We start from the raw sequence: 26,134 nt of genomic DNA, 5'->3' as shown, positions 1-26,134 counted from the left end.
TCAGTCCCAGTCTGAGCTATATTGTAGGTGTGCCAGTCTCCAGTCCTGTCTCTTGCTGCTCCAGGCTGGACCTGTGTTGTAGCCTTTCCTTCAGTCCCCTCTTTGGCCCATCTCCTGCTGCCCCTTGATGGATCTCCCCACTGGACCTGGTTCACCTCTTGCCGTGTCTGGTGCTGTCGATGGACCCTGTTAGTAGCCTGTGACTGTGCCCACCCTGCTTAGGTGCGGTGGGACTGCACCCCATCAGAGAGGACATGGCTTGCACTGGGTATGCTTTTGGCCCCTGGCTCGTCTTCCCTCCAGGGTCAGCCAGTCCTCACAGCTCCCTGATGCCTTGCTGTACTTGTTGCTGGAAACCTGTAAGCTTCTAGGAAAATGAAGTCTCTGTGAAAGTGCATTGAAAAGTGGGTATGAAAAACTTCTGTTCTCACGTGGTAGTGCTTTACACCTACTTTGATCCTACAAAAGGCCAGGCTGTGAAGACTCAGCAGCACTGTACACAGCTCATTGTACCCATATCCATGCTTTGATGATTTAAAAAAATATGCTAGTGTCGTGGTTTAGGCCCAGTCAGCAACAAAGCACCATGCAGCTACTCGCTCATTCCTCTCCCCTCGGCGGGATGGGGAGGAGAAAATACAACAAAAGGCTTGTGAGTTGAGACAAGGAGGGATCACTCACCAATTATGGTCACAGGCAAAACAGACTTGACTTGGGGAAAAAGCAATCAATTTAATTTGTTACCAATCAAATCAAAGTAGGATAATGAGAAATAGGACCATAAATAACCACACCTGCCCCTCACCCCTCCTTTCTTCCCAGGCTCAGCTTTGCTCCTGATTCCTCTACCCCCCGCCCCCATCAGTGGCACAGGGGGATAGGAATGGGGGTTGCGGTCAGTTTGTCACACGTCATATGCTGTTCCTGCCGCTCCTTCCTCCTGAGGAGGAGGACTCCTCACACTCTTCCCCTGCTCCAGTGTGGGGTCCCTCTCATGGGGGTCAGCCCTCCATTAGCTTCTCCAACGGGAGTCTTTTCCACGTGCTGCAGTCCTCCACAAACTGCTCCAGCACGGGCTTCCCCACAGAGTCATGGCCTTCTCCAGGCCCAGCCACCTGCTCTGGCGTGGGGTCCTCCATGGGCTGCAGGGGAATCTCTGCTCCACCATTAACCTCCATGGGCTGCAGGGGGACAGCCTGCCATCTCACCATGGGCTGCAGGGGAATCTCTGCTCCGGTGCACCTCCTCCCTCTCCTTCTTCACTGACCTTGGTGTCTGCATGGCTGTTTCTCTCACTTCCCACTCCTCTCTTCGCTGTAGCTTTTTCTTTTTTCTAAGCAGTCTTTCCCCTTCTTAAATATGCTATCCCAGAGGTGCTACCACTGCTGCTGATGGGCTCAGCCTTGGCCAGCAGCGGGTCTGACTTGGAGCCAGGGAAGCTTCTAGCAGCTTCTCACAGGAGCCACCCCTGTGGCCCCTCCAAAACCCTGCCACACAAACCCAACACAGGTAGTGATGGCAACTCTCAGAGAATATATTCTCCATTGGCTTATTGCTCTCATGTCAGCTTCAATGGTACAGATTCGTGTCTAGTTTTCAAACTAGAAGTATTAAACAACTTGACACGCCTGACTGATTTTAATTCTTTTTTTCAGTACTAATACATATTTATTAATGCAGAAATGTATAGTACAAAAATGTGTGAGTTTGTGCATGTTATTCTTCTGATTTGAATGCTGATATGCTGTTCATACAGGCACCATACACAACCACAATCTATTGATGATGGATACTACTTTTTTTAAACTTTAATAAACATCATGTAAACAAAATTTAAGATGTTTATACAAAACATGTTTAAAATTCATAAACATCCTAATGCAAAAACTTACTTGTCTCCTATAAAAGAAGAGTTTTGAGAAAAACTTCTAATAATAAAATATTGCAAAAACCCCCACTTCTAGTGGGGGGGAAAGTGTCTCCAGATTATTTCTTCCCAACCACAGCCCCCATGACTCTACTCTAATTCACACTCCAGACGGAGGCTAGTGCAACTACAGGCAGAATCAGACATTCAGCAGGTAAATTAAATTAAGCTTTTAACAAGGTAACTAAAAAACCTGGACCCAGCTACTGCTTCTTTCTTTACATTAGGAAGAACAGATCAAATACGCTCTTCTGATACCCTAACCTGCTGAAGCGGTACAGCTACCTAGAAAGGTAATTAACAGGTGGTTTTATGGTTTTTTTTAAGATTTTTTTTTCATGTTTTTTTTATTAAATGTTTCCTGTTGCTGGGCTGTTATTTTTTCCTTGGGAATATGGTTCTTTGCAGTTGTCTTAGGATGAGGTATCTTTCTCTGTATGTTTTGGTTCTGTCCTATGAACATTTTTTGAGTACAGGGACCCACTACATGTAGTAATCATTTTTAAGGTAGGGAAGCTTAATATGGTTTATGGCTTGCTGTTTCTTTGTAATGTGCTTCTCTGACAAATTCTAGGGATGCCTTGAAATCTTGAAAAATCCCGTTCTGGTTTTGGATGCTGGGGGACTGGTTCAGCTGTTTTATAGCTGCAGCTGTGTATTTCTTGAGTATAAGGAGTTTGGAGAAAGTCTGTGCTCTCCTGCCATCTTTTCTTTCTATTCCAGTTTTCAGTGTGGAGCTTATTGTGCAGAGGCAAAGAGGCAGTACTAAGGGGAAAGGAGGCTGTGCTGACAAGATTTGGCTGACTACTAGTATGAAAAAGGCACAGGTGATTATTGGACTTGCTACACTGCTATTATTTCCCTGCTTGCTTTTTCATTGCATTAATTTTCAAATCAATCTACCTTCTAACTTAAGCTTTTACTGTCTTATTCCTTATTTCATGTTTGCAGTATCCATAATTCACATCTGTGAAAAGGATTGTGTTTAATTCTCTGTTTGTTTTTTTTTTTTCACTGAAACAAACTCATAGTCTTTGTTTTTTCTCTTATCTAATGCTCTCTACTTAAGCATTTCCAGCTAGTGCTGTTCGTCACTGAAATACAGATGTGGTGAGAGGAAGTACATATTGAAAAGGGCTTGTAACGTGACTGTTAGTTGGTGTTAGTACAGCATTTCCTAAGTCATTATTGGGTTTGCACCTATATTTTGAAATTATTTCTAGTTGTTTGGCATTGCCTTTCTTTCTGAAGAAGACTGTTGTCTTTTTAAATGAAGACTCTTTAGATGACTCCACTTCCAACCTGAGTGCAAATAATAAGGAAGTGGAAGTAAGTATAGGTTCAAGGAGTACTGCTCACTGAACTGATGTGAACAAACAGGAAAGTGGTACCAGAGTCCAAGAACTTTACTATGACCAGGCATAACGTGGTCTGAAATTCAGCTGGGCAACTAAAGCAGTGGGCTGTGTATGCATATGTACATATATATTGCTGCCTAACCATAGCTTGATAGTGGGAGAAAATTGTTTCAATAATTGACCACTGGGTGTTTTTAGAAGCTGTGCTACTCTCTTTCTACTCACTGTCCAACTTCTATTTGTGTGTGGCAAATTGCTTTATATGGGGAGGGGTCTAGGAAAGCTTTGAGAAATGTAGTTCTATACAGTTTCTCCTGCTTTGTTGATTCACTTAATGCAACTATTTGGCAGTCCTTTTAATGAGTTTTTTTCTAGCCTTACCCTTCTGGGAAGGAGGAAGGGGTAAGTGCATCATGCAGTTATATTTTAAAGGGATATAATTTGAAAACATCATGCAAGTCTTGAGAGCTTAAACTTTCAGTAATGTTAAAGTTGTGTAAGGGACTTTTTGCACAAAGAGTTCTTTAATATTAGAAAATGGGAACAAATGAGATTCACCTGCTTCTGTAGGTGACTTGTTTCACTTGTATTACAGAACAAGTCTGTCCACTTTCTGAGGCTCAGTCCTCTAGGACTGACACATGCAGCCTGTGGGGCAGTTCTTCAGCATGTGTGCTTTGAATAGAAATGCATATAGGGCAGAGTTTTGAGAACATTAAACACTAGATTACACTAGACAGTGTGGCCAGCAGGAGTAGGGAAGTAATCATCCCCCTGTACTCGGCACTGGTGAGGCCACACCTCAAATGCTGTGTTCAGTTTTGGGCCCCTCACTACAAGAAAGACATTGAGGTGCTGGAACGTGTCCAGGGAAGGGCAACGAAGCTCGTGAAGGGTCTAGAGAACAAGTCTTATGAGGAGCGGCTGAGGGAACTGGGGTTGTTTAGTCTGGAGAAAAGGAGGAGGGGGATCTCTCAGGGGAGACCTTATTGCTCTCTACAACTCCCTGAAAGGAGGTTGTAGCGAGGTGGGTGTCAGTCTCTTCCCAGGTAACAAGTGATAGGACGAGTGGAAACAGCCTCAAGTTGTGCCAGGGGAGGTTTAGATTGGATATTAGGAAAAATTTCTTCACCAAAAGGGTTATCAAGCTTTGGAGCAGGCTGCCCAGGGAAGTGGTTGAGTCACCATCCCTGGAGGTATTTAAAAGACGTGTAGATGTGATGCTTAGGGGCATGGTTTAGTGGTGGACTAGGCACTCTTAGGTTTACGGTTGGACTCAATGATCTTAAGGGTCTTTTCCAACCTAAATGATTCCATGAGACTATGAAATAGTTAATGCTTTAAATTGGTTGAGCATGTATTTTAAAACGGTTTATACAAAATGTGGTTTTGAAGTTCAATTCGGTGCCCAAGTGATCGTTTACACACACTTATTGAATTCAAAGTCCTCGTATCTACTGATAAGAAACTGTATAGCTGGATATAATTCAAAGTCAATAGCTGTCTTCATAGAGCTGTGAAGATTATCGTCCTGACCTGATCTGTGATTCTGATATCCGTGCAATGCTGTCTCCAAGTATCCATATCCAATAAATAACCTTTGGCTCAGTCAGATATACACTTCTTTGTAATCCTTTAAGAGGAAGGGCAGAGGAAAACTATTGTACATGCACATTTAGTGCATTATTGTTGTGTCTCGCAGTGAACAGCTGCATGTTTCTGAAGCTGGATTTTTTTTTTGACAGAATATATTAGTGTCACAGTGAAGAAGGTTTTTTAGTAATGGCTCTATCAGATATTTACTACAAAGTAGCTCTTACTAAATGTATCTTGTTTCATTCTTTAAGATGTGACTTCATAAGTATTCTTTCTGGTAGGAGTTTTATGGGTTAGATTAGGTTGTTAACAAACAAGATAACTAAACACCATTTTTTCTTTTTTTGTTTGTCTTAAAAAGCACAGATTTAAAGGTTAACTGCTCCTTCTATAATGTGTACATGCTTGAATATAAAGTGTTAGAGAAACTGTTTTTCCCCTCCAAATGCACTGTAACCAAAGGCTTTTGCCTCAAAGGTACTCATCTCATTTCCAGACTATTATTCATTGTTATATGAAATAGATAATTTCAGTGTTTAACTATATATAGTAACTTTTTTTTTTAAAAGTCCCTGTTCAGCAGTCAGTATTTCCTACATGTATGTGCTGATCATGCATGTGATGCATCTCACCTTTAAAGCATCTAGAAACAACTGAATCTCATTGAATTGACTCTTAGGATTATTTAAGTGAATAAAAAACTTGCTTTCATTTTGGCTTGTCTTTGCTACCTCTTTTCTGATCCAGTATAGCAATTATTTTATTCCTGAATGATCTGGACCTGGATGGTCCAGAAAATCTGAACTCCATGCTCCTAAGACGCTTCAACAGCAGGAAGTTAGAGTGACCCCCAGACACTTAACAGTAGGAGGCTGGAGTGACTACCCTGCTCTGGATTGTAGTCAAAGTGTAGACGGAGGAGAGATGTGACAGACAGCTTGTACTACCTAGCTGTAGATATTCTGTTTCTCTTCTGTTTTATTAACAGTTACATGGCCTGAATCAGATATGTGTATTTGTGATTTGAATGCACACGTATAAATACACATATAGCATATGCTTAAACACAACATAGCATAAAGTTCTGTCTGAAATATGGTTTTAAAAAAATGAAAACCTCATCTTGAATTAATGATTGATCATATTTATAACTTGGTTTCAAGTATTTATTTTGTGTTGTCTCTGTTATGTGATATCGTTGAGTGGAGACAATTTTAGAATTTGCAAGTCCCTTTTTTGACATAATCGCAACATTAATTCAAAGACTTTTCAGAAGTAGAAAATGATAGTGAACCTTAAAGACATATTCTCTTTTAGTAAAGTATATATTTCACATATTAAAGTTAACATTCTTGGCTGCATCTTTAGTTCAACGTAACATGAATTTTACTTCAGCTACAGATATAAAGCTGATGTGGAACTTAAGACTTGTTTCATTTATTAATAAAGTAATCATATGAACTAAGTTAGATAAAGAATTTCAGAAAACAGCTGGCACTGCATGGAAAACTTACAGAAATGCATTCCTTCACTTGTAGTAAACTCGTTAAATATTATAAAATCACAGCGGAATTGAGATTTTTGTTTCAAGGTTTTATTTAACTGTTTTCCTGAGGTGAAGAATGGCAGTGCTTTCATGAAGGTTTTACATTAATAGATAAAACTAAGTTGGGGACTTATTAATCACTTCAAGAGGACAGCTGCTGGGAAATGGAGGGGGACCCTTACTCCCAGACTCCCACTCACTTAGGTCATGCATGTGTTTCTGTACTCAGAAAATATCTGCTTTGCCATTGAGTAGATGCTTGCAAAGCACAAGCACATGAAAGACCCCGTGGTACTGCCCCATGGAGGAGGAAGTAGGCCCTGCTCTATTAGCAAACTGGTGTATCGTCATTCAGAGTGCTACTTCAGAGGATGTTTTTGAATGGCATGGCTACAACAGTGAGACTCCATAGGCTGCATTTTACTGTAACTTTAATACTTCAGCTAATGAATAGGAAGCTAACAATTTCTTAAAGTGTCTAATTTCTGTAAGTTTGTGGACTACAATATCCTTGAGGATGCTCTGGGACATGAAGATAAGGGGGTCTGTGCAAATCTGTAGCTTTACATGCTCATGTTGGAGCTCTTGCAGCATCAAAATGCCTTGGTACTTCAGCGTGGAAAATCTTTCTACATCTACAAAACAGAACGTGTGAAGGGGAGCTCCATGCATGTTGGCAAGTTCCCATAAATCTCATAGTTGTGGCCTTATTGGAGTTTGCAAATGACAAAAGCAAGCTTTGACTGAGACGCCTGAGGAATGGGAAATCATGATCTATTTGTATACCTTATGTATACTTTTTAGTGGCCTTCACAGTTGTATTCTGAAAGCATGGAAATCTCTTTTGTGATTATCAGCCCCCTTTGTGCAGACAAGGGGGAGAAATAGTTATTGTTTCCATTTAGGAAGTATGTTGGGGAAGGGAATGCATTTTACTGCAAATGGAGTTTACTGTGAGGTTTTTTTTAAAAAAAAAAAAAAAAGAAAAAACCCCGAAAAACCACAACCAAAACAAAACACATCAACAACCAAAACCAACCAACCAACCAAAAAACCCCCCCAAACCATAAACCCCAGACAAATCAATTTGGCATCTTTTGCTACTATAGGTGTTGTAGAATAGAGTTTTTACATTACCAATGAAAACTAACTTTTACGTGCCATGTCTAGCTGGCAACCTCTTCTAAGTTTTTTTGGTAAAACATTATTTGGTTGACTTATAGAAGAAAAGAAGGCTGTACATTCTATGTATACACACCCTCACCCACCTATCCCCCCCCCCCCCCCCAAGATATATTTTTCATGCCCACACACCTCAAAGAATTTCACTTGGAACAGAGGGAGGTGATACTTAAGAAGTCACAACTGCTGACTCTGATGAAGCTGTGTTTAGTTGTTCCCCATCTGGGATGTTCAAATCTTCTGAAGGAAAAAGAAAAAGGGCATTTTATCATTTGACTTGCCTTTTATGTAGTCAGGATTGCTTCAGCCACTTCTTCCTCTCTGTCCATGAGAAGACTATCTGTATGTCCCTGGGGTAATTCTCAGGGAGGACTTTTTAAACACTTGACCACTTATCTTAATCAGATTTCTTTCTTTTTTTTCTTTTTTTTTTAAGTAATCTTTATGTGCTATTTGCTTGTCAAGCTAGAGTAATTTCTTCCTTTTACAGACTAGAGAAGATTTAACGTGCATCTTCTTATGAGTCCAGGTTGATCTCAGACAAAAATTTAAAGTGTGTGTATTTAAACACCTCATTGGTGATGGCATTTATCTAGGAGAGTTGAGTCCATGCACTGCTCACTGGTGTGGTCTGCAGCACCGTTCAACAGTCTGTGTTGGTTGGTTTATGGTTCACCTGTGCGATGGGAGTCTGGAATAACTCATAGCTTCAGGCAACTGGGATGCATTGCTGGGAGTGATAACCAATAGGAGTAGGAAATGGGAAGAGGAAAACAGAGATGAGATTCTGCAACTCTTCTACAGTTTATCACTCCATATGTTGACCAAATTGTGTCTCACCTTTTCAGAAGAGACGAGGGATGGAAGACTTCTCTCTCATCCTGACTGTATTGGCTGGGAGGCAGGAAATAAAAGGAACCTATAGTTTATATAAACTGCAGCAAATATAGGAGACTGCCAACAAAATAGTGGTAGAACAGCTACTATACGTGTTTCTGTCAGGGGCAGAGGGGTATGACATAGTTTTGCTGACTTAAGCAGCTTATTTCATTGGACAATGTCTTGGTTCTGTTTATATACTAACTGCAATCATCTCATCTGGAGTATCAAGTTTCTTCATTCTGAATGATGTTCCTGGTATGTTTTTGCACCTTAGGTTTTTTCTGAGGAGAGGCAGAACATGAAGCAAGTCTACTCATTCACAGATACAGACATAAAGGTTCAGATTTAACTGAAACCATGAAAAGCATGGGGGAATCCGGGTGTATTGTTAGTATGTCTCTTAATACTGCAGTTTCAGTTTGAACCCTGCACAATTCTAGAGATACTGGAAGAATTAATGAGATCAATTTATCATCACTGCTTCAATTATATATAAGTGGTATTTCCATTCTTCATTCTCAGTAAGGATGCTTCTTGCTGAAAATGCCATCAAAATACATTTTTTTTAAGAAATGGTCCTGTATGTCAGCCCAGGAGATGAGAGAGACAAATGAGAAATGTGCCTGTAGGTCTACTGGGTGTAAGATCTTGGAACAGATGAGACCCTGATGGATCAAGTTCAAATCCATTCATAATTGGTGATAGAGAGCTGTGGTCTATATGCAGAAATGATGTTGAAGAGTGATTCATGCTTTCAATCTGGAGATGTAAATGTGCAGAGCTCAAATAGTCTCTGGCTGGTGAGTAATCTTATAGTGGATTTTTGCGACCTATTCCTTGGAATAAAAGAAGTTGGATGAAAAACTGCAATACAAATGTAAATAGCCTTGCATTACAACTGTAGCGTGTCAGTTCACCAATTAGGATGTCTAGCAATATGAGGCCTATTATCAAGGGAACAGGAATGCAGTAATAGCAAAAAGTAAATTAAGCTGCTGTGCATTCCCTGGGCCTCAGTAGGGTTAGAATGTAGTCTTCAGGAGTACAGATTGAAACTGATGCTGTCAACAGTTCTGTTCTTGTCTCTGTGGCACTGCTTCATACCACTTTTAGGGAAATAGAATGAAATACAAAAGTCAGCAAAGGAGTTGTTTTTTATTTCTTGGAAGAACCTAAGTGTCTCTAAATCCTTTGGAGATAGTAATGCTCTCTAATCTGGAGAACGTGTATAGCTATTGTCAAAATCTGTTATACGGTATTGCTACTTCATTTTTTCTTTCCAAAGCCTAAAATGGGAGTAAAAATTCTTTTCTTTCTTATCTGCTTCTTAGCACAGCTGAATGACTGAATATAGATGTGAGATCCATCCAGGTTGTTGAATACAACTCCAATGATGGATGTAAAGAAATGCCACTTGTGAGACATTACTAATATATAGGACTTTTAAGTAGACCTGACCTGCTGGAAACATTACTCATTTTTCGTGACTGTCAAGATACTTCTGCTAGAGGAAGATCCAAAATATTTTTGCTGTATAGAAACCTCTTGGCAAAAATATCTCATTCATCAAAAGCTTTTAAGAATGGCTGAACTGCTGAAGCTTTAAAGACATCCTTGTCAGCAGATAAGGCAACAAAACACATTGTCCAGGTTTTGGCTGGGATAGAGTTAATTTTCTTCATAGTAGCTAGTATGGGGCTGCATTTTGGATTTGTGCTGAAAACAGTGTTGATAACACAGGGATGTTTTAGTTATTGCTGAGCAGTGCTTACACAGAGTTCTGCCTCTCACCCCACCCCACCAGCGAGTAGGCTGGGGGTGCACAAGAAGTTGGGAGGGGACCCAGCTGGGACAGCTGACCCCAACTGACCAAAGGGATATTCCATACCATATGATGTCATGCTCAACGTATAAAGCTGGGGGAAGAAGAAGGAAGAGGGGACGTTCAGAGTGATGGCGTTTGTCTTCCCAAGTAACGGTTACGCGTGATGGAGCCCTGCTTTCCTGGAGATGGCTGAACACCTGCCTGCTGATGGGAAGTGGTGAATGAATTCCTTGTTTTGCTTTGCTTGTGTGCACGGTTTTTGCTTTCCCTATTAAACTGTCTTTATCTCAACCCAGGAGTTTTCTCACTTTTACTCTTCTGATTCTCTTCCCCCACCCCAACTGGAGGGAGTGAGTGAGAGGCTGTGTGGAGCTTAGTTGCTGGTTGGGGTTAAACCACAACACACATTTAGGAAAAAGATGACTGCTACCTCCACTCAATTTGAACAGCATTCAGCAGCAATAGTAACAGACAAATTTTGACATAGTTCAGGAGCTCTGTTTGCACAAAAAAAAAAAAAAAAAAAAGCTATGCGCTACATTCATAACAAAGTAGTAATACAAATTATGTATAAAACAAATCCAAACTAATTCATACTGGATTCTTGAAAGCATCTCAATTCTTTACTTCCTCAGGCATTAGGGAATTGTTTACTTGTTTTACAATCTATTTCAGTATCTCATAAAGATTAGCAGTGACTAGAGTAAACTCTGATGTAAAAGTGTGTGAAAATCACAAAAAAACGCTTAAAAATAAGATGCAAACATTTTCTGTGTTCCGAATATCTGAGCAATGTCCATCAAGAATCCAGGCTTCAACTATGATGATTATTTTTCTTTCAATATTAAAACATGAGGCAAAGTATTTTTGTTATAATGCTGTAGTGGATGCAGAGAGAGGAGGAAGGCTTTAGAAATGTATTTAGACTTACCCTGGCAGTTATGCTTTTACTGTTATGTTTTATTTAAATGATTGTATTTAAAATTGTTGAAAGGTGAGATCAAGCAGTGTGCTTTGAAAAAAACCTTCAATTCAATATAACCAGCATGACCCTTGTTTCACAGTGTTTTTTCTTAAAGGTAGTACATTTTGGATTATTACTTCAGAAAAATGTTTTCTAATTATCACGCATGCCTAGATACCTGTGGGAGCCTGCTTTGAATAAGTGAAGGCCGTTAGGCGAAACAAATGTAAAATGGAAAAAGTGTTGGGTTACTAGAATTAATAACAAAGCTACTTGGTGGCTATTGGCAATAGTTAGCCATAATATCCTTCATGGGAAGGATGCACATGTAAATGACATCCTGAAGTTAAATACAGTGCAGACATCTTGCAAAGTTGGTGGGTGGGAAATACACTTCCCTTGGAAATCATGAGACATTTAGAGCCTGGCATTACAGTGAACCAGATTTTTCCAGCCACAAGAAAGGCAAAAATCAGTTCTTTGAAATATTTTCTCTGAAAATAAGTTATTCATAAGGAGCTTATCTCAGCAGAAGTGAGAGTGCAGTAAGGAAGATGGCTCAGTGTCCCTCAGTTTTCTTTTTTCAGCATAGCATTCAAAAATGTTTTTAAGATTCAGCTATTGCATGTAAATGTGTCAAACTGTGTGAATGTCTTTTTTTTTTTTTTAAACCTATTATTTATTGAAAGAAGGCAAATGGGAGGAATTTCAGAATGCTGTGAATATCCTGGTATAAAATACTAGGATATTGGGAGCAACCTCTCCAGGGATGTGATAGAGTCTTCATCACTAAAGGTTTTCAAGATGTAATTGGGCAGGTGCTAGATAATCTCATCTAGGTTCCCTTTCCCATGAAAGGTTGGACCAGACGATCTATCAAGGTCCCTTCCAACCTGGGCTGTTCTATGATCCCTATGAAATAAGTAGCCTTTACAAGATTTGTGTTGTACTGGGGCTCATGCTGACGATTTTCAGATGTTGAGGCTTCTTGTCAGTGACTTCTGAAGGGTTTGTGTTTACTGCTGTGCAGCTGAGGCCAGAGAAGTTTTTCCTTGTCTTAAGGGAATAGTTCTGAAACTTTTTTTTTTTTACTGGCAACTTGTCAAAGTCAACCTTATTTTATGACCAGTAGTGACTGAAATATGTTATCTAAGATCCGTTGCTTTCCAGACAGTGAAATAAACTACAAACTGCCCATTGTGTGTTGGCTCTATTTGCTTATGGAAAAGCTTGTACTATTTCCCTTAGCTGACTAGCTCTAAGACAGGGCCATTCTGCCAGGGCAATGTTGACTAGACCTCCTTGCCAGTTCATAAAACTAACTGAGATCCAAAAAACTTTACTTGAGATGAAGGGAATCCAGATAAAGCCTGAGAGTAGCCTTCCAAAGCAGCCTGTGAAATGAAACAATACTTAACAATAAGGGACTCTATGGGACTCATAGTTTAGCCTTCAGTGCCAGATTTTTTTCCAGGTATTTTTGCATCTCTTACTTTATGAAAATTAATTTATGCTGTGTTGTTCTTGCACCAAACTACCAAGGACACTAAGTAGGCATGAAGCAAGCATCCCTGCATTTGCCAAAGTGAACTGACCAGGAAAATAACTTGCTTTTTCTGTAGTTTTTCTCACCAAAGATGTTACTTTTTCTCCAGTGGAAAACAGAAGCTGAAGAAGTAATGACTATTCTTTCAGCTTTCTGTTTTGCTGTATATATATAGGTGAATATATATATATATATTTCTGTTAAACATGAAGATAGTCTGTTGAGGAAACTTAGAAGTATTTGTACATGTTTCTAATTAAATGTTCAGAAGGAGGAGACATGAATCAGCTTTGCATAAATGTAGACTAGTCCCCTACTTAGCTCTACCTAGCATCCAGTAGATGATAGCAAACAGTCTAATGGAAAAGTTAAACAGCAACTGAAAGCTGCTGAATGTGCTTTATTTAATCTAGGAAAACTGCTCTTTGATGGACTGAGTTCTTTGATGTTACCCTCTCACAAATGAGATTTGTCACTGTATCTAAAAATCTACCAGATTCACAAAACTTCCTTGCCCAGAGAGGAAACAATGCTGCAATTTTTAATGGCTTATGAGATCTGTGAAGAGAATTCCTAGTACAATTACATTGGGTTTTCAGCTGAGGGGTAGAGGGAGGAAAATGCAAGCAAAACCCTCAATGCCTTCACTGTATTTTTTTTTTTCCTGGATAGCGTAAATGAGTTTTAACGCAATATTTCACCAAGGCCTTGGAGATGCTTCTTCAAAGCCTGTAAAAATTCATGTATACTGACTCCCTGTGCGCTCAGGAGCTTGTGCATGTTGGTGATTGTAAGCGTTTATCTGTTGTTATTGCTAATTCTAACAGAGTTCTGACATATGGTGTTGCACTTGAGATTACTGACATTGTGTTGCCTAACTGCCAATTTCGAAGTAGTATGTAACAGGGAAAGCTGTTAATGTGCTATGAATTTGTAAAATCCCTTTAAAAGGATAGGGTGTTATCTGAAGTGATTTCTCCAGTGTGTTCAGCGGGATGCCTGGTCAAGGGTGTTGGCTAAACAGCATCTATGCTGCCTGAGTAGAAACAAAAGCTCTGTACCAGTACATGTGGATGAAGTCACAGCTTACCACCAACGGGCAAATGGTTTCAGACTCGCAAAATGACCAAGACTGGCAGATCTTCCCCTGCTGCAGATGTTACTGCAGTTCCCAGTTCTAAGACTGTAACTGAAACTAAGCAAATTCTCAGCTGGGTACCTGAAATCTCTGCTTTTCTGCCTCCAGAATAGGAAAGCTGGACTGCAGTCTTATGCAGGCAAAACACAACTAATTCCCAGGGCTCTGAGGTATAAAGAAAATAATTCAGTTGGATTCAGTGTTATTGGAAGTGGATCTACTTGTAACAGCTTAATCACTGTGGTGAAGTACTGGGCTGGTTTGTTTACCATGCCCTTTGATTTCCTGTGTTTATGCTTCCCATAAGAAGAAATCTCTTCATACTTTTAACATAATACACAAAGGCAGGCTTTTATTCGGCTAAACAGGAAAAATAGAAACTGGCTGGCCACTACTTCAAGAATTAATACTAACATGTTGGTCACACAGATAACAGTTGCATTACAGCTTAGGGTGGATTGAATGGATCCTCTACCAGACAAAACCTGAATAAGTGTACCTTGGGGGGGGGGGCAGGGACCAAACCCCAAACAAGTTCATCTGGTTAGTGTGAAAAAGCAATGCAGAAAAAGAATTGAAATATAACTGCATATACATACAGTGATTGCTTTAAGGAGCAACTATTATATCAAAGGTAGATATAACTGAGGTGTGGGTTTGGGGGTTGGTATTTTTTTGGGCAGTGGAAGGATTTTTTAGGGATTTCTTGGTAGTGTGTTGGGTTTTTTTTTACAGGAAAACAAATCAAAATCCTTTCAAGAAGATCTTTTTTTCTAAAATTGATTGAATTGATTTCATTGATTTCACATGATTAAGATTTCTTTGCTCACATTTTGATGTATGTGCTTTAAAGACTTCGGATCAGGGGTCATTGTGTAGAGATAAATATGTATTTAAAACAAATTATGGGAAAACAGTACACATCAGGCTAGAAATACTAATAAGTTGATTTCCAGCGGTTTGTTTCAATAGGGAAAATAATCCAAAATCCAGATACTGGAGTGTTATTTGATCATATTTAAAACTTATCGTTGAATCTTAGAATCCCAGAAAGGACCTCTGGAAGTTGTCAGGTCCACCCCCCTGCTCAAGCAGGGTCATGTAGAGTAGGTTGCCTAGGACCATATCCAGATGGCTTTTGAATATCTCCAAGGATGGAGACTCCACCACTTCTCTGGGCAAACAATGTAGCACACAAATGCCTGTTAGGTATTCCTTGACAGAATAGGTGGTGGAAGGCACACAGTTGTGGAGATGACTTCTGTGAGTTGCATAGGAAAGCATTGTATTAAAGGTTCTAGCTGCCCAGTAACAACTTCTGACTTGTATCAATTCAAAGAGGATTTTTTGTTTATTCCTATGCTGTTTGCTTAACCTGGCTCTGCTTTACAGTATATTGTAGAAGAATTGCTTGGGATAGCACCCCCTTTATAGGATATCTGAACAATGAAACAAAAGAGGGGAAACTATGTCTCTCAGGATTTAAACTGCCTCAATTTACCTTTTAATACACAAAAGACTGAGTTCAACTTGTAAGATATTCACTAAACATTTTTTTAAATCACTATTTGATGTCTTCATGTACTAAATCTTAATGTAATCCACTTGTACATGATCAAATAACTGCTGAAAATTTCAAGTTCTTCTTAAGCCCTACTTCTTCCCCTCCTCCTCCAGCAGATACTGAAAAATACATGGTGAAAACAGATACATCTAAGAAACAAAAAAATATTGAACATCAAACGGTACTAAGGACTGAAATATTTGCTTAGAAGCCTGTCCAAAGAAAAGAACTGCCTCCAAGAGATAATTCAAATATATATATATATTTGAAGTTAACAAGTGAATACATTCTTCGAATTCATTAAGTTTTCTGTTGTAATGAGCAGCTTTTTAAACAAACTTCTTTAGCAAAAAGTTACTTGATAACCTTTAAACTTGATTCCATGCTGTCTAACTTTTTATTTTTTCTTTCTTTTTTCTTTTAAGGAATCCCACTGGAAAACTGACTTTGGATATAGAGTATCTAAGATGCACATAAAAATATTTCCTTTATAGATTTTTTTTTTAAAGTTGTACTTCATATTTTATTATATTCACATTTTAATCTTTCTTGCACATTCAGGAAAGTAACAGACTTGTATACGGTGGCATGAATTTTAAACTTGTGATACTGAGATATTCTGTATAATAGTAAGCTGTAATGGCTATTGTAGTTGCAAACAACATTCTCTCAATCTTCTTGTGTGACCTTCTCTTTTAATAGCATGAACAATACAGGATTTTCCCAGGTGTCAATCCAATGCCAATATAGTTTCTCCAATACTTGGCCAGACCTTGAAGATCTGAGCATAGTAACTTTAATTTTAGAGCAGAAATCTTGAGTTCATGACCATATCTGCATGTTACAAAAATGTGTGACTCTGGGGTATAAGGTAAAATCCTCAACTGGGAATGCTTGACATCCTGTGGAAGTGGACAGACTGCTGACTAGGTGTATCATGGTTTAGGCCCAGCAGGCAACAAAGCACCACGCAGCCGCTTGCTCACTCCTCGCCGCCGGCGGGATGGGGAGGAGAAAATACAACGAAAGGCTTGCGAGTCAAGACAAGGACAGGGAGGGATCACTCACCAGTTATGGTCATAGGCAAACAGACTTGACTTGGGGAAAAATAAACCAATTTAATTTGTTACCAATCAAATCAGAGTAGGATAATGAGAAATAGAACTGTAACTTAAAAACATACCTTCCCCCCACCCCTCCCTTCTTCCTGGGCTCAGCTTTGTTCCTGATTCCTCTACCTCCCCCCCACCAGTGGCACAGGGTGGGGGGAATGGGGGTTGTGGTCAGTTCGTCCCACATTGTCTCTGCCACTCTTTCCTCAGGGGGAGGACTCCTCACAGTCTTCCCCTGCTCCAGCATGGGGTCCCTCCCACGAGGGTCAGCCCCCCATGAGCTGCTCCAACGCGAGCCCTTTCCACGTGCTGCAGTCCTCCACAAACTGCTCCAGCGTGGGCTTTCCCACAGAGTCATGGCCTTCTCCAGGCCCAGCCACCTGCTCTGGCGTGGGGTCCTCCATGGGCTGCAGGGGAATCTCTGCTCCGGCGCACCTCCTCCCTCTCCTTCTTCACTGACCTTGGTGTCTGCATGGTTGTTTCTCTCACATCCCACTCCTCTCTTCGCTGTAGCTCTTCTTCTTCTTCCTCTTCCTCAGCAACTTTTTCCCCTTCTTATATATGCTATCCCAGAGGTGCTACTGCTGCTGCTGCTGGGCTCGGCCTTGGCCAGAAGTGAGTCTGACTTGGAGCCGGGGAAGCTTCTAGCAGCTTCTCACAGGAGCCACCCCTGTGGCCCCTCCCCCGCTACCAAAACCTCCACCACACAAACCTAACACAAGGTGTAATAACGATATTGTTGAGTTCAAGTCCTGAGGATGTGTGCCTGTAATTCCTCGACGGTCAGCTGATGTTTTGGAGGTAGAACTGTTGCAGCAGTTCATGTAGTAAAATGCACCGTGGGACAGCATGTATATCCTTTTGTGCAATAGATGCTCTTCTGGCTGAGCTGTATCACTCCACAGGACAGCAGGGAGCTTGAGTGATTACAATTATTTACAAATAATCCTACAGGCTTTTAAGTGTATGTATGCATCATAACACCATGCACATCTAAGTTGAAACTTCAATCTTAATTGTCCACGAATATCAGATATACATTGGAATATCCATGAGAAGTGTTTCCTCTATCAGTCCCAGTTATTTTTCTCTGCTTTTCCAGTACAAATGTTAATGATAATAAAACTGACACACATTACAAGGCATCCCTGGGAATGTTTTCCATCTCTGAACATTCATACAAGATTTTTTTTCTGGAATGCAATATTAGTAGGTAGTGAACTTGCCACAGAGAGGTCACAAGAAAATAAATATTTATGTTTAAACGTGTTATAGAAATTATCCAGAATTCTGATAGCTTTAAGGTATTCTAAATTAAGACAGTAAATGAACCCTAAGTTTAGAAATATGATGTCGTGATTTAACCCCAGTCAGCAGCCAAGCACCACACAGCCGCTCCCTCACTCCCTGTGTCGTCCCCCCCCCCCCCCCCCGGTGGGATGGTGAGGAGAATCGGGAAAGAAGGCAGAACTTGTGGGTTGAGATAAGAACAGTTTAATAACACTAACAATAATAATAATGAAATATAATAATAATAGTAATGAAAAGGAACATAACAAAAAAAAGGCGGGGGGGGGGAACCCAGTGACGCACAATGCAACTGCTCACCACCCGCTGACCGATGCCAGAGCCGTGATCCGCCCCTCCTGGCCAGCTGCCCCCTGTTTGTATACTGGGCATGACGTTCCATGGTATGGAACATCCCTTTGGCTAGTTCAGGTCAGCTGCCCCGGCTCTGCTCCCTCCCAGCTTCTTGCACACCTGCTTGCTGGCAGAGCATGGGAAACTGAAAAGTCCTTGGCTTAAGATAAGCGCTACTTAGCACCAACTAAAAAGTCAGAGTGTTATCAACATCATTCTCACACTAAATCCAAAACACAGCACAGTACCAGCTACTAAGAAGAGAGTTAACTCTGTCCCAGCCAAAACCAGGACATATGATTATAGAAAAATATTTTGACACTTTGAGTTCTGACAGATTTGTCACTTTTGACTTGTAAGGTGTACAAGTGGTGAGGCTGTTGGGGTGGGGTGCGTGTGTAGGATTTGCTCCTCATGACTCCCCACCCTGGCTGGACGTTCATTTGTGGTACAGATGGCTTTTTCACCCCTTGTAGTTCCATGACTATGGGATTGCCATTGAAGACAAACTTCAAACAAGAACTGGGGCAAATATTGTGAGCCTTCAGACCTAGGAGGTCTGAAATACAGCCACAGTCATTCTTGAACTTACTCTATTGGTTTTCACTAAGTATCTCTATATTATCACACATTATATCGATCTGTGAAGAATTCAATTAAGAAACGAAGCTAAGAATGTGAATTTTCTGTGTTCAGATATTTGCTAATATGAGTCAATAATAGTAGAGACAAATATTAAAAAGCAGCATAGCAGAATATCTGTGAAAGTCCCTGTCTGAGGAATGTTTGAGGCAGAAGAATAACTTGACTACTTTTTCCATTAAACAATCAGAGTTTCTATGTGGCAATAAAGTCTACTCTGCCAGGCTCTGCAGGTTCTGGGTATAATTCACTCCGTGGATCCAGCTGACTAAATGAGCCAGACACTGAATATACAGTGTAGGAGCATGTCAACCACCTTCGGTGTACCCATGTATTTAACTCTGAGGTAGAATGTTTCCTTGAAGTTGATATATCCACAGAGTTGTAGAAAACCTAAATGCGCTTGATTCATTTTGTTGCAAGAGCTAGCGAAGCCTGAAACCAGTGTCAATTATCCCAATTTTTCTTTAGGTTTTGGGCTGTGATTTTTTATGTTACTACCTACATATGATCAGCTGCGAGGAGGAGGGAGTTGGACTTGATGATCCTTATGGGTCCCTTCCAACTTGAGATATTCTATGATTCTATGAACTGCAGATGTAAGTTTTCCTGATTAGGTAATGAGAAGTCTCAAATTTGGGGGATTTATAATTCTAGACTTGAATCTGGTTTACTTCTGAACTGTAACATTAAAATTTTCATGTTATTTGTTCTTAACAAGAGAGGGGCTTTGGTAAATGAAAATTGAGAGAAGATTCAATAGTTTTGAGATAGAACTTGAAACTTCCAACAGTTTCTAGAAGATAAATATCTTTCAGAAACTTGCACTCCAGTTTTAAAAATGAAGCTGTTGATGCCTATCTTTGACAAATCAGTCTTGCAAAATCTTCCTTTTAACAAAAAGGTCTTCCAAGGTATCATAGAGCATGCTATTGCATCTCTGTAGAGTTGTTAATTTTAAAATGATCAGGCTTAGCTGCTAGTTAGACTCAGATGCAAGACTGGAACTCTTGAAAGGCAAGAGACAGCTGAAGGTCTCTAATCTCAAATATTAGCTGAGTTCTGGAAGAAAGTCCTTTTGATACAATAGCTAGTCTACTTTTTTTCTTTCCCTGAGTGCAAATGGGATGGCTTCTTCTGTGTTTGTAAGATCTTAAGAAAATGTTAAATACTTGAATATTCCCATACTGCTTTGTTTTATGCTTTGTTCTTGCCTATTTTTCTTTAGTCTCTTTAGTGTGTTGGTGTTTTCCCTACAACCTTCTGTCTACTCTACAGCACTTCTAGTAGCAGATCTGTTTTTATAAATCACTTTGAGAAAGCCAATGCTCATAAAGAAAATATATGTTGATTTCTGCACTGTCCTGACATCTAACTGAAAAATAAAACAATAAAATTCCACTGCAATTCATACCATGCTTGTTTTGTGTTCTGTGGATGTGCAGTTTTTCTTTTAGACTAGAATACCACTCTGATTTTAATGGTTTTTTTGCTTGTGAAATAAGATGGTAATGAAATGAAACACAACTAGGTTCCAGTCTTGAAATCCATTCTCACTTTTTCACAAAGTCAAAGCTTTCACTGACGTCAATGACAGTTTTGCCTGAGTCAGAATTGCAGGATTGGGCTGATAGTGTCTGACTTAATGAGTTTCAAAGAGATTTCATTTTGTGACCAGACAGATCATTTTAGAGCATCTTTCACAGCCAGTGGAAATGCTTCTTGTGATCATGTTTTTGTTTTCTTTTTGTTTTCATGCTTCCTTAAAGCTTTGAACAGAGTGTTTTAATTGAAAGGATAGTAATGAGATTAATGTAAGAGTATTTTTAAATCTTACTGAAAGACGTGTGGATTTTCTTGGTTTTTTTTTTTTCTTTTGGTAGTCGGACTGAAACAGGTTTTGTTGCAACATTCTTTCTTTGTAGAAGTTTGCATTGCTGCTTGGTAACTATGAGGCAAGGCTTACCTAATTAGAAAAGAAAAAAACCCCACACATTTGAATCTTCTTAAGATTGCTTCACAGTCACAGAGATCAAACGAGGAGAAGGCACAGAAGAAAGAGGGAATTTCAGAGTCCATAGTAAACAAGGGAAGAAGTGTGTGTGGAGGGGAGGTTTGGGGTTTTTTTTCTTCATTTGCTTTGACAACAGAACTTGCTCCCTGTTCAGCCTAATATGCACTACCCTGCAACTATTGCCATTTTTGGAAGTAATAGATGCAACCAGCCCTAACCTGAAATCAGGCCTTAGCCTGTGGGACTTGATAAAGGGAAAGTACTTATTTTTAGTAGACCTGCTACGTGGAACTTGTTATGATACTTATTTGTATGGTTTGGGGATTTGATTCTTTTTTTTAAACCCACAGGCAGTCTTTGTATATGAAGCTCTTTACCAACCTTTGCAAATGACCTTAACTTAAGGTTGCCTTTTGCTGAAGTGAGGTAACTCAACATAGTTTTTCAGCCATAGGCTGTTTCATACATTATGCTGCCTACTAATATGCAATCTATAGCTTGTCATGATATTTAGACTTGAACTGTAATGACCAGCACTCCCTCTTGGCCACATGCAGAACTATGTGAACAACACAATGGAAAACATATTTTTATCCTTATTTAAACAGGTACAAACACTAATTTAATAAATGGTTTTTTTCCACACACAGTTGCTTAATATGTGAATATTTTAAATGGTGCTGGATCAGAGCTATGGTATCTTGCTTGCTGGACCTGGCCTTTGTAAACATTAATTGTTAGAAAACATGCATTAGTCGCAATTTCTCAGAAATATTTTGAGGTGTTAAATTGCTCTGTTTTACAAAGCAGATGTAAAGGGAGAGGTTTATAACAGTAAATTTACTGAACTGAACTCTATCTTCATGTCAGACTTTCTTCCTCACTTTTTCCCTGCTATTTGGAGCTTGTGAAGAAAAGGGAGTGCACTAAGGAGCTGAAACTACATTTTTCAAAAAGACTGAAAAACCGAAATAGGTGATATGAGAGGTGGATCAGGATTGTGGGGAAGATGCCTGAGGATTGTCTGTTGGTCTGTATTAGGGAACATAGTCTAAATATGTGGCAATTTCTGACTAGAAGATAGACCTTTTTTTCCTTTTCCCTAAGGGACCCTGTGCTGTGGATGTTGCTTCCTGCGCCTATCTCCCTTGGAGAGGGGAAATCTTTGATATTCTGTTATAATTTCAGTGATGCTTCTCTCTGTTGTAGCTGCAATATTGGAAGACGAACATGAGATGCGCTTCTCCTCAGCATGGCCTACTCTAACTCCTAAGTGGTGGTGACATGTCCCCTGAGTCTGGGAAAGGGAACAGGAGAGATCGGCACTTGCTTTAGCTGTGTTGGATCAGAATTTGGAGGGATTTATTCCTCTTTATGGAGGCGACTTCTGTCTTCCTAGAACTGTCTTGAATACTGACCTAACTATTTAAAACTTAAAAAAAACCCTAAAATGAACAACAAATTTCAGGGAAGAAGAATAACAGCAACCTATAGAGCTAGAGGAGCTGTCTGGCCTCATGGCCCTCTGTTAGCTCTTTTGATATTGTATCTAGAAGAGGAGGTGAATAGCAAAAAGCACCAGACTAAAGCAATGGCAGCACACTGTTCCTGCAGTGAGATGAGGGATGAAATCTCTGAGCATTAATGTTGAGGGTTATATGTGGTCAGGGTACCACATATACTTCAGATAAGAGGAATCAAGTGGTAGGACATGCAATTTAAACCAAATACTTTTATATTCACCTAGAACTTCCAGTGCCAAGAAGGAAGTTGTCGTTTGTAGTTCCAATTAATTCTTAACTAATAATGCTGTTGTGAGTGCAGCATGGCTCCTCAACCAGAATAGTGGCAAAAAGCTATGGAACTTGAGGCACAACCTTATTAAACATTTCAAAATATCATACTGAATCTACTGAGATTGGCACACTTATCAGAAAAAAGTTGTTCCTATAAATGATATTTTGAAAGACAAATATGTCTCCACCACCTGTCTTTCTTGTAGCACTTCTTTTCTTCTTGTAACACTCTTGCTCTATTGCTCTGCCTCCCTTCAGATCCAAAGCTCAGGCCAAAACAATCAAGCATGTATTAAGCCATAGTAATAAATATAGGCATTTATACCATCATACAAAGTATTTACTGTTGAGCTGCTGAAGGAAGAAAAGTAAAAAAGGTTAGAACAGTCATAGAGTACTGTTTAACTGAGGGATGCTTAGTATATGCGCACCCATGCCACTTGAATTTCTCCAGATATTCTTTAGTCTATTCATCATTGTTTCGTGCAGAAGATAACACAGATAAAGTATTGAATTCAATTCTAAGAATCCTTGTTCAGATTTCTGACCCTCTAAAGGGAAATCGACATCTGAATCTACTCATTTGTCAAAAATACAAACAAGATTATTGTGACTACGTTTACATGTGCATATGAAGGGAAAGATACAAAAAACCCTTTATCCTTGCAGAAACATTAAACACAGGAGGCTGGTATTAATTGAACTAATATTCCAGACTACTTCTGGTTCGCTGCCTTCTCAATATGTCAGCAGAACTTGTGTTGGTTTAGCTGGAGAAAATAGGCCAGTAAACTCACTTTGTCAGGGACTATTCATTCTTCCTGGTTTAATTTGGTCATAACATACTTAAAAGCTCTGAAGTAGTATATCTGTGAGTGAGTCCTAATACCAGTTACAAGATTATGGCTTAAGTGCCAAAAGTCTGCTTTGTACAATGAAAAGACTGGGAAGGAGGAGCGGTAAGAGAGCGGGGAATGCACTTTAGAAAATTATCATATAATGCAAAATATCATACCTGTGTTGTGCCGGATGGCTTTGTTAGTCACAAAAGTAACATGATTCCAGACCACCTGAAATTCTTCAGAGTTGCAAGAGCTCAACAAAATCCGTGCTCAGTCTGATGGAGCTTAACTACCATGCAAGCTCTGCTCCTTGTTTGAAAACTGAACCCCCTCTGTGGTGGCAACAGTGAAATATCTCATATCAATAGTGATTTGGCTTTGCAACAGTTATTCCTAGCTAGCCGAAATCTTTTGTATTGCTGTTGTTAAACTATTCCAGGCTCTTGAGGACCACTAAGTGCACAGTGACAAATAACTTACCCAATTCAAGTATCTTAAGATCTTACTGAGTTGTTAAGTTTTTATGCAACTGTCCTTTCGGATTACATTTTCATTACTTTATAAGGGATCTCTAGAAAGTCCTTTTATATTGACTATAGCCCTCAGTTAATGTTCTTCAGTGAATGTTCACTTTATTCTGAGTATTCTACCTTGGAGTAATTCTTGAATTGCATGTTAATTTGCAAACGCATAGGTGGTCTTTGATAGCCTTATTTGTCAACATTGTGGGCATCTCTACTGCCAGATACACGTGATTCAGACAACCTATCCAGAACTGAGCTAACAGGCATACTTGAACATGTGCTTTTGGTAGGTAAGGCTACAAAATTGATGCTTCAAACCTGAAAAAAAAAATTATTCCAGCTGAGGCTTTTAATATTTAACTTGGCTACAGGAGTTGACACAAAAATTAGACAGTGTTAATTTTGGAATCAAAACCTGGTTTATATGCTCTGGAAGCAGGTATAGACAGAGACAAGGTTTAGATGATCTTAAAATCCTATAAGCTTATTGCTGTTCTGGGATACTAATATGTCATGTTGGTATCTGACAGATTTAGAGCAGCAAGTGCACCTGCAAGTGGCACGACTTCGAACACTCTTGGACTTGGTTTGAAACACTGATATTTAGGATCTTCCAAACTCTTCTTTGTACAAATGCGTCACTTGTAACAGCCTGGATGTTTAAGTGTCTTTGCTGGATTTGTGAAGAGCTAAGTGGCTGTGTAATAATGAATACATTTCTACAGTTTGTTCTTATACTGATGGAAATATTCGTGTCAAACAGAAGCGATAGGAATGCGTTCAATGACAAGGGGAGAAACTTTCTTTTCTTCCCCTTTAAGCTGATAGAGGAAAGGCAACTTCATTTTCACTGTCTTTTTATGGCCCTGTGTTGTCTTGCTAGAACATAAATATTTTCTTTAAAGGAAGCTTCGAAATAGCAGAAAGTTGTGTGTACTGCTTTTCTTAAATTACTCCTCCTTCCAGGCTTTCATATAGATTCTACTCTATTTGCACTTTCATATAAATGCTATGATGGTTATGTAAACTTACCATACTGAGTACTTCTGTATGTTATCTTTTTTCCCAAGATAATCCTGGTTAGATGTAGTTCTGTAAGACAGTGCTTTACCAAGACAAGCTTCCAAAAATGAATCCAGACATTACAAAGTAACTGTATCAGTATTGCTGAATGCAATAGAAATATTTGCACTTGCAGAGTAACGTGAATACACACTTTGGGAAACAGTTATTTTTGTCAACCAAGCGAGGACTGGTTATTGTGATCAAATAGTTGGGATGCTGGTGGGATTGGTGGTTATGCAGAAGGGAGTATGCATGTATGCATGCACTCGCACACGCCTTTTTTTTTTTTTAAATACAACTGAATATGTGATATCAGTATCCTAGTTTAGATGAGATGTTTGTTTATACCACTAACTTGATATGGAATTCTGTCAGCCCTACAATTAAATGCTTGTTGCCAAGATACTAGTAATTATCTTCCACTCAGAATAAAATGTCTTTTTTTCATTTTCAAAAAATTCTTTTTGAAAGATCATTTTAATACTCCTTGTCTCTTTTGAAGCAAATTCATTTTAAATAGAGATTTTACTTGTGATTTATTGGGTTTGTGAGGTGATGATTTTTGTGCTGTCCCCATGGGATGGAGATCTACAGGAGGATGGCAATACAGCAGTGTCAGTGAGATGACCCAAAGAGAGCCTAAGCACAAGGGATTGTGGAAGCAGGCAAGAAGCAAATCATAAGATGATCTTGCAGATAGAAAAGTTTATGGAACATCTTAGCTTTCACAATGTTTTAATGGAATGAAAGGAACTGTGAAAAGAGTTGAAAAGAGAATCATATCTATTTTATTATCTGGGTGTTAGATCTACTACTTTGAATTAAACAGAGCATATTTCTAAACAAACTAATAAGCAAGTTCAGGGATACTTGTTCCTGAAAGCAAAGTTTACTTTGCCAGTGGATATGTAAAGGCAACTTTATTCATGCTGAAGTCCTTCATGCTGTTATTGCTTGCAGCAGTGCCTAT

General features: G+C 39.4%; 1 long non-coding RNA gene across 1 annotated transcript; it reads left to right on the top strand.

The window, feature by feature from the left end:
- Positions 1 to 2,170: 2,170 nt before the first annotated feature.
- On the top strand, positions 2,171 to 16,136 carry LOC127016275 (uncharacterized). Its single transcript, XR_007766465.1, has 3 exons — positions 2,171 to 2,220; positions 2,651 to 2,754; positions 15,954 to 16,136. It is a non-coding gene; the product is annotated as an uncharacterized LOC127016275 (long non-coding RNA).
- The last annotated feature ends 9,998 nt before the right edge of the window (positions 16,137 to 26,134 follow it).

Source organism: Gymnogyps californianus, chromosome 4 (assembly GCF_018139145.2).
Source record: "Gymnogyps californianus isolate 813 chromosome 4, ASM1813914v2, whole genome shotgun sequence".
NCBI classification, from domain to species: Eukaryota; Metazoa; Chordata; class Aves; order Accipitriformes; family Cathartidae; genus Gymnogyps; species Gymnogyps californianus.
This window is presented reverse-complemented; position numbering and strand designations above follow the sequence as displayed.